This window comes from Schistocerca nitens, chromosome 7 (genome assembly GCF_023898315.1).
Source record: "Schistocerca nitens isolate TAMUIC-IGC-003100 chromosome 7, iqSchNite1.1, whole genome shotgun sequence".
In the NCBI taxonomy this organism is placed as follows: domain Eukaryota; kingdom Metazoa; phylum Arthropoda; class Insecta; order Orthoptera; family Acrididae; genus Schistocerca; species Schistocerca nitens.
Genome location: NC_064620.1, coordinates 30175812 through 30190061, shown reverse-complemented (window position 1 = coordinate 30190061; position 14250 = coordinate 30175812).

Here is a 14250-nt window from a genome sequence, read left to right as displayed (position 1 = left end):
CGCTCTTACGAAGTAGGCGAGTGTCAGCAGTATGTCTCGTGGTCTCATCGTGGCGTGTTTATCTTCTGCCGTTAGATCAGACGATAGAAATGCCACTTGCACGCTTATAGTAGCAGATTGACAGTGACCAACTTTAAACAGAACTTGATTAATTTTCACACACATTTATTAAAATAATAACAATCATAAACCTTACTTAACTTGATTCTGGATGCTATTTGCAATTGACAATCTGAAGTTCCTTTGGTCTCGGTACGTTAATCTTATTGTCACATAGCTCTGATACTTGACAAAGTGTTTACACATTTCTCTTCATGGCTATGTACAGGAATATGATAATCTTATTAGGCGCAGACTGAAACTTGACTATAGACCCATACAGACTGACTAATCGGAGGTCTGTACACTCGTTATAATACCTCGCGCGTTCAGATATTACTGCGCGAGTGTGATCCGTGAGGAGAAAAGGTTCTACGTTAGCAGCAATCTCATTGGCTGCCTTACATATTAATAAGCGGATCGGCGGAAGCAGAATCCTTGAGCGTCATGCACTCCGCCTCGCCTTCCGTATACGCCTCCCGTCCCCCACGCGGATCCTCTATGATCTCATTCCTTTCCCCCATCTGCTCCTATTCCTCGAAAATATCTGCATCCTCTACACCTCCCGCTGTCTTGAACCCCCTCACCCCCTGGTTGCTCCTCTCCTCTCCGATCCCCGCCCTCTGCCACGTCTTCACTGTTGTGTCCCCCCTACCCTCCATCTCTACACCCTACATCTCCTTTCCCAAGGTGGCTTCCATCAACTCCCCCTCCCAGATGATGCCCTCTCTCCCTCCATTTATCCCTCCTATCAACTCTGATCCTCACTCCCCCTCCTTTCCTCTGTCCTTTTCCCGGGCTCCCTCCCCCCCCCTTCCATTCTCTTTCTTCCACACCTCCCCTCTCTTTGCCCCCTTCTCTCCCCCGAGTCCTTTTACATTTCCCTCCTCTGCCTCCTCTCATTCCATCTCGCGTCTGCCCTTCTCCCCCTTTCTTAGTCCTCTCCCTCCTTGGTCCCCCCTTTTCCTTTTTCCTCTCCTCCCTCCTTGTTTTTCCCCCTACTCCAGGTCCCCCCCCCCCCATCTGCCTTGGATCGGGAGTGCCACCTTTGTGCCGCCTTTTTCGTGCAGTGTTTTACAGTGTGTTTTTCCAGTGAGTGCTCCGTGTTGTGTCTTTTGGGAAGTGTTGCGAACAGCCCTCATACTGTCGCTGGGTATGCATTTTTTTATCTCTTGCGAACAGAAACCAGACTGTCGCCATGTTTTTTTAATTGTGTGTCTACTATGTTACTTTTCTGATACCTGTGTATTTTATCAACATTGCCAACCCCTTTTGCTTTCTGTTTTACCTTTCCGCATTTTTACGCCATTTTTCACTTTAAATCACCATTTTATCGCTTGTTTTTCCTTGTTTCTTTTTCTTCCTTTTTTAAACAAAAGTCTGTAGGCTGTAGAGCAGCGTAGTAAGCTGCTGCCAGCCCGCCCCCTTCGGGGGGGAATTGAAAAAAAAAAAAAAAAGAAGCAGAATTTGGTCCGTCTCTAAGACTCTAAGGCAGCGCCATCTCGTAGTGCGGAGACGGACGAACGCTGCGCCTGCGCTGTTGTGCTTAGCGGGGCGCGCTCTAGTGGGAAAGTTGTGTACGCGCTGACTACGCGGAACTATGTACACAACATTCACCGCCCAGTTACACTCCTGGAAATTGAAATAAGAACACCGTGAATTCATTGTCCCAGGAAGGGGAAACTTTATTGACACATTCCTGGGGTCAGATACATCACATGATCACAGGCACAGGCACAGGCACATAGACACAGGCAACAGAGCATGCACAATGTCGGCACTAGTACAGTGTATATCCACCTTTCGCAGCAATGCAGGCTGCTATTCTCCCATGGAGACGATCGTAGAGATGCTGGATGTAGTCCTGTGGAACGGCTTGCCATGCCATTTCCACCTGGCGCCTCAGTTGGACCAGCGTTCGTGCTGGATGTGCAGACCGCGTGAGACGACGCTTCATCCAGTCCCAAACATGCTCAATGGGGGACAGATCCGGAGATCTTGCTAGCCAGGGTAGTTGACTTACACCTTCTAGAGCACGTTGGGTGGCACGGGATACATGCGGACGTGCATTGTCCTGTTGGAACAGCAAGTTCCCTTGCCGGTCTAGGAATGGTAGAACGATGGGTTCGATGACGGTTTGGATGTACCGTGCACTATTCAGTGTCCCCTCGACGATCACCAGTGGTGTACAGCCAGTGTAGGAGATCGCTCCTCACACCATGATGCCGGGTGTTGGCCCTGTGTGCCTCGGTCGTATGCAGTCCTGATTGTGGCGCTCACCTGCACGGCGCCAAACACGCATACGACCATCATTGGCACCAAGGCAGAAGCGACTCTCATCGCTGAAGACGACACGTCTCCATTCGTCCCTCCATTCACGCCTGTCGCGACACCACTGGAGGCGGGCTGCACGATGTTGGGGCGCGAGCGGAAGACGGCCTAACGGTGTGCGGGACCGTAGCCCAGCTTCATGGAGACGGTTGCGAATGGTCCTCGCCGATACCCCAGGAGCAACAGTGTCCCTAATTTACTGGGAAGTGGCGGTGCGGTCCCCTACGGCACTGCGTAGGATCCTACGGTCTTGGCGTGCATCCGTGCGTCGTTGCGGTCCGGTCCCAGGTCGACGGGCACGTGCACCTTCCGCCGACCACTGGCGACAACATCGATGTACTGTGGAGACCTCACGCCCCACGTGTTGAGCAATTCGGCGGTACGTCCACCCGGCCTCCCGCATGCCCACTATACGCCCTCGCTCAAAGTCCGTCAACTGCACATACGGTTCACGTCCACGCTGTCGCGGCATGCTACCAGTGTTAAAGACTGCGATGGAGCTCCGTATGCCACGGCAAACTGGCTGACACTGACGGCGGCGGTGCACAAATGCTGCGCAGCTAGCGCCATTCGACGGCCAACACCGCGGTTCCTGGTGTGTCCGCTGTGCCGTGCGTGTGATCATTGCTTGTACAGCCCTCTCGCAGTGTCCGGAGCAAGTATGGTGGGTCTGACACACCGGTGTCAATGTGTTCTTTTTTCCATTTCCAGGAGTGTATTTTAGTGCTGCCTCAGTGCTGATGTGTAGCAGTTGGTCGGTTGGCGCAGTCACGTCGTAGCACCAGTGGGGCATGCAGAGCCTGGGAGGTACGGATAGCCATCACTCGCCGACACACATGATTTGAGTGGGGACGACCATGATTGATCGTCGGTCGATCGTCTTGTCGGACGACGTCTATTTGGCCGGCGATCGCTTATGGGTTGGCTGTGTGTGCGCCAACTCGTGATTCGTTCTTGTTTTGCTCACAAGGGGAGGCCGCCAATTGTGAAATTCAGATTCGATTCATACTGCGCATAATAAAAGCTCATGGCCAGAGGTGTAATGTGGCAAAGCACCAAGATGCACTTCTCAGCCGTTGTGGAGAAAATCGACAGTTAAAAGAAACCGTTGCTGTGAAATACTCTCTACGATTCATAATTTTGTACAGCGTCGTGGCGCAGTGGTAAGCGCTCGGCTTCGTAATCCGAAGGTCGCCGGCTCGAAACCCGCGCCATGCAACATTTTTTTTTTATTATTAGTTGTTTGAAATTCAAATCCGGCGACCTTCGGATTAATTAATTGCTTATGCATGTTGGTGAAGGCGGATCGCTCTCCAATTGTACCAGCCTCCATTTTTCCGTTTGTTTAACAGGGTGTACCAAAGCTCTCCCGTCCGCACCGATTTTCGACGATGTTACAAGTTGCGCTGGGACCGCATCTACCTTCTTTCGAAGTTAGCCGGCAACTACGCTGTTATGCGGCGGCTCGTTTCGGCCCATTCAACATCTGTCCTTCAAGTGTAACGAGCGAGTAACGGAGTTTACATTTCATACCTGCCACAGCAAATTTGTGTTCGTGGGGTCTCTATTCTAATTCGAACGTTTGACTTACCCTATACGTATTCGTTTCGGAATATCGTTGCTACGTCTTCCGTTAACTATACGTGGTTAACATTATGAAGACAATTAATAACATTTGTGAAATACAACTTTGTTTGCGGAAAACATAATGATGTTCGAAGTCGCCAGTTTTTCCACGACAAACGACTTTCAACAACTTATTATATGCATAATTGTTGCAACTGATTGCCGGGAATTATATATATATATATATATATATATATATATATATATATATATATATATATATATATATATATATATATATATTTTACAAAAAACAAATACTAAAAAAAAAGTTGCATGGCCCGAGATTCGATCCGGCGACTTTCGGGTTACGAACCCGAGCGCTTACCGCTACACCACGACGCTGTAGAAAATTGTCAATCCTGGAGAGTATTTCACGGCAACGGTTTCTTTTAACTGTCGATTTTCTCGACAACGGCTGAGAAGTGCATCTTGGTGCTTTGCCACATTACACCTCTGGCCATGAGCTTTTATTATGCGCAGTATGAATCGGATCTGAATTTCACAATTGGCGGCCTCCCCTTGTCAGTCACTGTCGTTAGCATTGTCTAGTTCTTCGTGCAAGTGTTCGTGAAACTGTGTGGAGTTTATGTGGTTTGACTGACAAGTATTTAAAGGTTGTCGGCGTACTGGCTGTGAATTGGTTGGTTGGCGTGGGGTAGCGAGGAAGGACCGGATAGCCCTCACTCGTCCAACGATTGCTGACACACACATTTGAGTGGTAACGACCTTGCTTGGCCGTTTGGTCGGTCGTCTGATTGGACGACCTGTATTTGGGTCGCCCACAGGTTGTGGGTTGTCTGTGATCCCTTCTGGTTGTTGTTCCAGTCTCCACTGTTAGCATCGTTTGAGTTTTGGTGCAAGTGTGGTGTGGAACTTGTAACGTCTCCGCTCTTGCGTACGTTAACTCTTTAAAGCCTGTACTATAATAAGTTGACCGGCTTCACCTTCTCAGAAAGGATTTTATTAAATATGATGACCGCGTGTACCTAAATGGAAGCAAAATCGGACTTATACCCAGTCAGTAACAACAATGATACGTCAAGCGAGTATAAAGTGCAACTACACGTTAGTGCGGGCAAGAAATACATACAGCAGATGCTACCAATGGTTAATAATACGGTCGCCAGCCTAATTAGGCATTACGTGAGTTTTTCCCTTGTACAAGTGGATGCACGTACAAACATAACAACACGTAGTAATACTGCATTATATGGAAAATTTTAGAACCCGAAAAATCTACTGAACTAGTATTTTCCCTTTCTGTACTGATTTGGACAAGCTACAAATACACAACATTACACTACAATGATTACTACACACTGCATTTTGTCTATTGATCCAACTGAAATCGGGCATAGGTTGCCCTAGAAATAGCACTTTTGAAAAACACATACAATGTCAATCTTAATAAGGAAAAAACACTGATAAATTTAGGTTTTATATTGGCTTTCACTTTACAGATCAAATCAGTTCAGTGCACTTTAGCATTTAAATGAATAGAAATGAAAAGAATGAAAAGGGGGGGGGGGGACCCTGAAACTGTTATGGTTACTGTGTTGAAACTATTAACTATTGAAAACATGAAGCACTCGAGATTTACAAAATAGGAGTTACTATTCTTTTTGTCTTATTAATTCCTCATTTAACTAACATTATTTTCGTCTCTCTAATTAATTAAGCTTCATTACTAAACCACTTTCAACATTATCATCAAATTTTGTCAGGTCTATTATTTACCAAAATATTCATTAACAACAAAGTTCTTTAAACATCATTCTGATATAGATGGGTCTGCAGGTAATTCTCATTAACATGAACTTTATATCTTCATTTCGGGACACTCGGATTGCACAACATGCGGAAAGGACCCTGTCCAGGTTAGTGATTAGGATAATTAATTAATAGGGCAATTCTGGTAAAAGTCAAGTTATTATTGAACAGTTAGGAACAAGTTTAACACTGGTCCATACGGATACACTTGTAAAGATTTGACCTGTGCGAGTCGATGCGGCGGTTGGCGGGCAGCGAGATGGCGAGGCGCACAGCACACTTACAGTCACAGCTATGGCTCTTGCTGTATCGGCACTTTGCTTCTTCTTAGCGTTGTAATCCTTTCCAATTCAGTGCCTAATGGATATAGCCATGCTGTATAGTCGTCGGAAACGGCACATCCGAGGCTCAAATGAAACCACTTTTTCCAGGATAGCCTCCTCGATCCGGAACGTGTTCCTCAGACCGGTGTCCAACTCCGACTGACTTGCTGAGACCGTTATGCCGTACCGCGCCCGTGTGCATTTTCCCGCGCTCGCCTGCCATCCACCTTTTACCGCCCCCCTACAGATAGGGTATTCACCAAAGGTTTGACATTCCACATATCCTAATACATTGCCTACGTATGGACCAGGCGTACAATTACAACTTTCACATCTTACAATATTCCCAACATTATTTAAACTTCACTTCTATTATAACATTATTTGAAATTTAACATAAATATTAAAATTTACATCGAAATGTGTTTACAGTTTCTTTAACATATTGACATAACAAGAAAAGAAATGGATTCAGAATATTGATTACAGTAATTTATCGAAAATCAGAAGAAAAATTTTTATATGTGCAGTTGTTGTTGTTACAAACTGATCTTGATCATTGTTGACTGTCTGTCGGTTTTGTTCCCAGCGGATTGAAAATGGTTGGGCCGACTGCCTGTCTCACCTGGGAGAGCGTTAGCGTTTGAATTCCAGGCCGACCCCCGAACATCTGAGCACCCTTAGGTGTACTGCTCTATTTTTTCAATTTGTTCTTGTTGTTTGTACTTGTATGGCTTCTAGCCGATTTTGTTTTAAATTAGAGTTGTTTTAAAGACCTCCAGCCTAGTTTAAAGTACTGTTTCACGTTAGCTCTTTGGCGTTTTAAAAATTTTAATGTTGCTGAAATTTTAAGCCTTGGGCCTTTAGCTGATTTTGAGTTAGAGTTGTGCCCTTAAGACCTTCAGCCCAGTTCAAAGAACTGTGTCACGTAAGGCCTATGGCATTCCGAAAATTTTAATGTTGTTGAATTTTAAGTCTTGGGCCTTCAGCGGATTTTGAGATGGAGCTGTTTGTTCTTAAGGCCTTCAGCCCAAATTAAAGAACTGTTTCACGTAAGGCCTTTGGTATTTAAAAAAAAATTAATGTTATGGAGTTTTAAGTGTGAGGCTTTCAGCCGATTTGAATTTAACTTGTTTACTTCAGCCTAACTAAAGAACTTTTTTAAGATAAGGCTTGCCTTTTAAATTTCTGATTATGCTTGCGTTTAAAGTTATTGGCCTTCAGCAGTTTTTAAATTAAAGTGGCTTTCAGCCGGTAATTAAGTCCCAAAGATTAAAGATGTGTATTTAAAAAAATTTTTTTTGGGGCTCTTGTAATAAACTTGTATATTCGAGTGTAACTGACAGGTCCTTATTTTGGCCCCTTTCCACAATTTATACGACGTGTCTCGTCCTGCTGGATCAGCAGGGCGTATCAGTTGTGCCGTTGTGCAGCTGTCAGAAAACACGAGCTGATCGCCTCGTCTCCCAGTTTGATAAATGCCTTAACACGTGTGGCGATTACTTCTGAATGCAACCATCGCATGAGCCCGTTGTGACGGGTATTCAGTTTTCATTTAAACGCCCCTTACATGGTTGCTCATAACAGTATTACACCAGTGGCAGTGAGAATTGGCGTGATGCTACCCAGATTTATAGAAACTTCCAGATGACGGCCTTTTTGCACTTTTCTGCTGCTTAGAGAATTGTCGTGATCATGAAGGTTTAAATCTTGAACAGTTTCTGCAGAGAGACATTTCTGTATTGTTTCTTATGTGCAAAAACACCAAAAGTTTGGCATCACCTCGGTTCCGAGAGTTCCGGAACTTGCACAGAAAATTGGAATAGAGATGAACATAAACATCATTTCCGACCGTTTTACTGCTCATGAAGACCACACACTGTATGTTGTACGACCATACAGCGACACTTTCAGAGGTGGTGGTCCAGATGGCTGTACACACCAATACCTCTAATACCCAGTAGCACGTCCTCTTGCATTGATGCATGCCTGTATTCGTCGTGGCATTACTATCCACAAGTTCATCATGGAACTCTTGCTACAGATTGTCCCACTCCTCAACGGCAGTTCGGCTTAGATCCCAGAGTGATTGGTTAGTAACGTCGCCCATAAACAGTACTTTTCAATCTATCCCAGGCATGTTCGATAGGGTTCATGTCAAGGACATGTTGAACACTCTAGTCGAACGATGTCGTTATCCTGAAGGAAGTCATTCACAAGATATGTGCACGATAGGGGAGCGAATTGTCATCCACTAAGACCAATGCCTCGCCAATATTCTGCCGATATGGTTGTAGTATCGGTCGGAGGATCGCATTCACGTATCGTAGAGTCGTTACGGCGCCCTTCATGGCCAGCAGCGGCGCATGTCGGGCCCACATCATGCCACCCCAAAACAGGAGGGAACCTCCACCTTGCTGCACTCGCTGGACAGTGTTCCTAAGGCGTTCAGCCTGACCGGGTCTGATTGAAGCCACATGCGACACTCATCGGTGACGAGAACGTGATGCCAATCCTGAGCGGTCCGTTCGGCAGGTTATTGGGCAGACCTGTACTGTGCTGCTTGGTGTCGTGGTTGCAATGATGTACCTCGCCATGGACGTCGGTAGTGGAGTTGCGCATCATGTAGTCTATTGCGCACAGTTTGAGTCGTAACACGACGTCCTGTGCTGCACGAAAAGCATTATTCAACATGGTGGCGTTGCTGTCAGGGTCCGTCCGAGCCATAATCAGTAGATAGCGGTCATCCACTGCAGTAGTAGCCCTTGGGTGGACTGAGCGAGGCATGTCATTGACAGTTCCTTTCTCTGTGTGTCTCTTCCATATCCGAACAACACGCTTTGGTTCATTCCGAGACGCCTGGAGACTTCCACTATTGCGAGTCCTTCCTGGCACAAAGCAGCAATGCGGACGCCATCAAACCACGGTATTGACAGACTATGCGACAGACCTTGGAATTTCTTGAACGTTTCGATTCACGATGTGACCAAATTCACTGTCTGCCAAAAAACGTGAACCACCGTTAAGGGGAGGAGGAAACTACGCTTTGAGAGGGAATGTGGTTTTATTTGGTGTTTGTTTTGTGGTGTTAACAGCAGCCTACGCATGCAACGATAATTCCCTATTCCATCTGCTGCTAGACTCTGATTAATGACGCAGGGTGACACAGAGTGTCTTAGAGTCTATTACTTGTTTCAAAATGGCTGTCGCAGTTATAAAGGGGTTACGATGTGGTTTGTGCCCAATACAGAAATCCTACCTAGTGATGTGTCAGACATTGTCGATTGGAAACTTGACTAAGGGCATGCCTTTTCTCACGTGCTTATATCGGGCCACCGTCACATCCGAATGCGTCACAAATCTGGATATTGCACCACTCGACCAGCTGACGAAATGGACACAAAAAATGAGGCCCCTTCCAAACGCTGCCATGTGCTGATAACTCTGTCTCACACGAGTACACGGCGTCTCCATATGCTTCAGAGTGATCACTCACCATCTGAAGCTCTTCACGCTCCTTATTTACACTAACAGGCCTGATAAGAATACTAAACACGAACAGTTCTAATGCATTCTGACGACAGGAACTTCAGTATTGTGAACATCACTGCACTACAACAACGGTTACAGAACAGCAAGTATAATACACAGCCAACCAGTTGCAATAAACGATGGTTTGCTGATCATCTACTGATTGCCAAGCACGCTCCGAAAAATTTGGAAGACACAGTTATTCCTCACAGAGAAATCAAAAGACGTTGGATGGACCTCGGGAAGAATTAGAGATCTATAAACATCTTGAGCGCAAATATGGGAATTTACTAAACGACCAGCTGCAGCTGGACTGTAGACAATTTTTTTGTGGTTTCAAACACATACTGTTGGCAATAAAAATCTTCTTACGACTGCTGGTAGCCTTTGCGAACGGTTCATTTCCTTAAAATTCTATTATACAATTTTTGTGCATACAGTTTCTTTTGCCAGTTTATAGTGTACTATGATATGGACGCCACCCACTGTTGCTATGTTTGCAACATTCAGGGACTTACGAATTTTTGCTCTTTACTGTTATTACGTTTAACAGTTTGGTAATGCACTGGCACTTTTACTTCTCTTACTGTAGGTGATATTACTTTAACTGCTGTCATTATGCTTCTAATAACGTACTTATGCACAGACATCACTTTCTCCGTACAGTAACGTACTGATAGTCCTACAAGGGTGTCAACTTATGCGGTATAGTATATTTCGTATTTGTTTTTCTCAACATTTTATTATATACTTCTTGATTCGCAAGATGAATTTTTGTTAGTAATTTCATTGCACTTACGTTTATTGGATGCTTAGACCGCCAAGGGTACATGTTTATTGACGAATAGGCCTCAGGATTTGTTATCCTGGTATCCACGCTCTCCACTCTCCCTCAGTTCGTATGTAGCCATTAACATGGTCTGTTATTTTAAAAGACTGGTTTTACTGATGTGACGAGCCCTTGATTCTAGAGGCTTTAACTTCTACATATTGCCGTTGCCGACACAAGTCATGTGGAGGTAGCTTTACTGATTGCTAATGCGAAATTTGTAAACACTATTTGTCCTATGTTGATATATATCACGTTGTTTGTAGAAAGTAGTTTCTGATTCTACATCTACATCTAAATCTACATTTATACTCCACAAGCCACCCAACGGTGCGTGGCGGAGGGCACTTCACGCGCCACTGTCCTTACCTCCCTTTCCTGTTCCAGTCGCGTATGGTTCGCAGGAAGAACGACTGCCGGAAAGACTCCGTGCACGCTCGAATCTCTCTAATTTTACATTCGTGATCTCCTCGAGAGATATAAGTAGGGGGAAGCAATATATTCGATACCTCATCCAGAAACGCACCCTCTCAAAACCTGGACAGCAAGCTACACCGCGATGCAGAGCGCCTCTCTTGCAGAGTCTGCCACTTGAGTTTGCTAAACATCTCCGTAACGCTATCACGGTTACCAAATAACCCTGTGACGAAACGCGCCGCTCTTCTTTGGATCTTCTCTATCTCCTCCGTCAACCCGACCTGGTACGGATCCCACATTGATGAGCAATACTCAAGTATAGGTCGAACGAGTGTTTTGTAAGCCACCTCCTTTGTTGATGGACTACATTTCCTAAGGACTCTCCCAATGAATCTCAACCTGGCTCCCGCCTTACCAACAATTAATTTTATGTGATCATTCCACTTCAAATCGTTCCGTACGCATACTCCCAGGTATTTTACAGAAGTAACTGCTACCAGTATTTGTTCTGCTATCATGTAATCATACAATGAAGGATCCTTCTTTCTATGTATTCGCAATACATTACATTTGTGTATGTTAAGGGTCAGTTGCCATTCCCTGCACCAAGTGCCTATCCGCTGCAGATCTTCCTGCACTTCGCTGCAATTTTCTAATGCTGCAACTTCTCCATATACTACAGTATCATCCGCGAAAAGCCGCATGGAGCTTCCGACACTATCTACTAGGTCATTTATACTTATTGTGAAAAGCAATGGTCCCATAACACTCCGCTGTGGGACGCCAGAGGTTACTTTAACGTCTGTAGACGTCTCTTCATTGAGAACAACATGCTGTGTTCTGTTTGCTAAAAACTCTTCAATCCAGCCATACAGCTGGTCTGATATTCCGTAGACTCTTACTTTGATTTTCAGGCGCATGGCACTCGCCTTGACTTTTGATGGTAAGTTATATTATCGCGTTGTATGCAGGTTTATCCTTCTGAAGAAGTCGGCTTCATACCCGGCGAAATCATGGTAAACGTTATTTGAAAACCACCGTTTAAAGCAACTGGTTGGTTGTGTATTATACCTGTTGCACTCTGGTGACTGTTCAATCTGTCACAGATCAATGCATTTCCACACTAGCCGACGGTGTGTACGTGTACAAAATTACACTGACTTCCGACAGTGTCTTCTGGGCCCTTTACTCTTTCCTTTTGTCGGGCAATGTAGTTCAGTGAAGCGAGTGCTAGGAGCAAAATGTTGTGAGGATGGTGGCAGGCGTTCCATGCTTCAGTGCTGCCTCTTCCTCTTGCGAGAGCGGGAACGGTGTCGAGTTTCGCCAGTGTACTTGGTCCAGCCGCCGCTGAGCGAAAGAGTGAAACGGTGCTCGCAACAGGCTGTTCTCCAGGGTCTGCGCCGCCCTTCTTAGACGGCAAATCGATAGCCGGTGCGCCTGGCTGGCATTACGGTACTGCCGCCGAGTTACCCCACAAGTGCCGAGGTCGCAGCCGATCCGTACCTCATTCACGTCTCAGATATACAGTAGGGGTATGTTTGTTCAGCGCTGTCACCATTACGCGAACCAGTGCGGCCGATTCCTTTGCGAAATATTGGACAATACTCACGTGCAGCGTCGACTGGAATGCGTTCTACATCTACATCTACATCCATACTCCGCAAGCCACCTGACGGTGTGTTGCGGAGGGTACCTTGAGTACCTCTATCGGTTCTCCCTTCTATTCCAGTCTCGTATTGTTCGTGGAAAGAAAAATTGTCGGTATGCCTCTGGGCCCTAACCTCTCTGATTTTATCCTTATGGTCTCTTCGCGAGATATACGTAGGAGGGAGCAATATACTGCTTGACTCCTCAGTGAAGTTTAGGTTGGAATTTTTAGTGTGTTGCCGAGTGGCTTACCACTCCTTTTTTATTCTTGTAATAGGCCAGTTCCAAACATGCGCTATGTCTTTCATTTTACCCCTTCCCCTCCGTTCTCTTGCAGTTCTCCTCATTATGTGCTGCTTTCCTCTTTGCTACTGTTGACGTGCAAACTGCCTCTGTAGACTTTCACCTATAATTTTAATCCTATTTCTGCACTTGCTGCATTTTAGTGACACTCGTCCGTTGTTGTTTCCGTTCGGGCGCTAAAGACTACACTGTTGAGCGCCCATAACACCATATCCATCCATCCATCCATCAGTGAAGTTATGTTCTCGAAACTTCAACAAAAGCCCGTACTGAGCAACTGAGCGTCTCTCCTGCAGAGTCTCCCATTGGAGTTTATCTATCATTTCCGTAACGCTTTCGCGATTACTAAATGATCCTGTAACGAAGAGCGCTGCTCTCCGTTGGATCTTATCTCTTCCAGCAACCCTGTCTGGTACGGATCCCACACTGGTGAGCAGCATTCAAGCAGTGGGCGAACAAGTGTACTGTAACCTACTTCCTTGCCGGCCGAAGTAGCCGTGCGGTTAAAGGCGCTGCAGTCTGGAACCGCAAGACCGCTACGGTCGCAGGTTCGAATCCTGCCTCGGGCATGGATGTTTGTGATGTCCTTAGGTTAGTTAGGTTTAGCTAGTTCTAAGTTCTAGGGGACTAATGACCTCAGCAGTTGAGTCCCATAGTGCTCAGAGCCATTTGAACCTACTTCCTTTGTTTTCGGATTGCATTTCCTTAGGATTCTTGCAATGAATCTCAGTCTGGCACCTGCTTTACCGACGATCAACTTTATGTGATCATTCCATTGTAAGTCACTCCTAATGCCTACTCCCAGATAATTTACGGAATTAACTGTTTCCAGTTGCTGACCTGCTATATTGTAGCTAAATGATGTTTTCGCAGCACAATACGCTTGTCTACATTGAGATTCAATTGCCATTCCCTGCAACATGCGTCAATTCGTTGCAGATCCTCCTGCATTTCAGTACAATTTTCCATTGTTACAACCTCTCGATATACCACAGCATCATCCGCAAAAAGCCTCAGTTTACATCCGACGTTATCCACAAGGTTATTTATGTATATTGTGAATAGCAACTGTCGTACGACACTCCACTGCGGCACACCTGAAATCACTTTAGCTTCGGAAGACTTCTCTCCATTGAGAATGACAATGGCGCCTTGATGAGGAAAGAGAAGTTTCTGATGACTTCCTGTAAGTGCTGCTGTGCGTATGAAATTGATACAAACGCGACTAGAGTAACTGTATATGTGCACCAACGAATAACGCCGTCAGCTGTGTGTCTGTATTTATTATTTATTTAGTTGCGACCGGCTTCGGTGGTCCACTCTTTCGTCAATAGGCCCCTCTCTGCCGAATTGTGAACTAACATTTGTGAG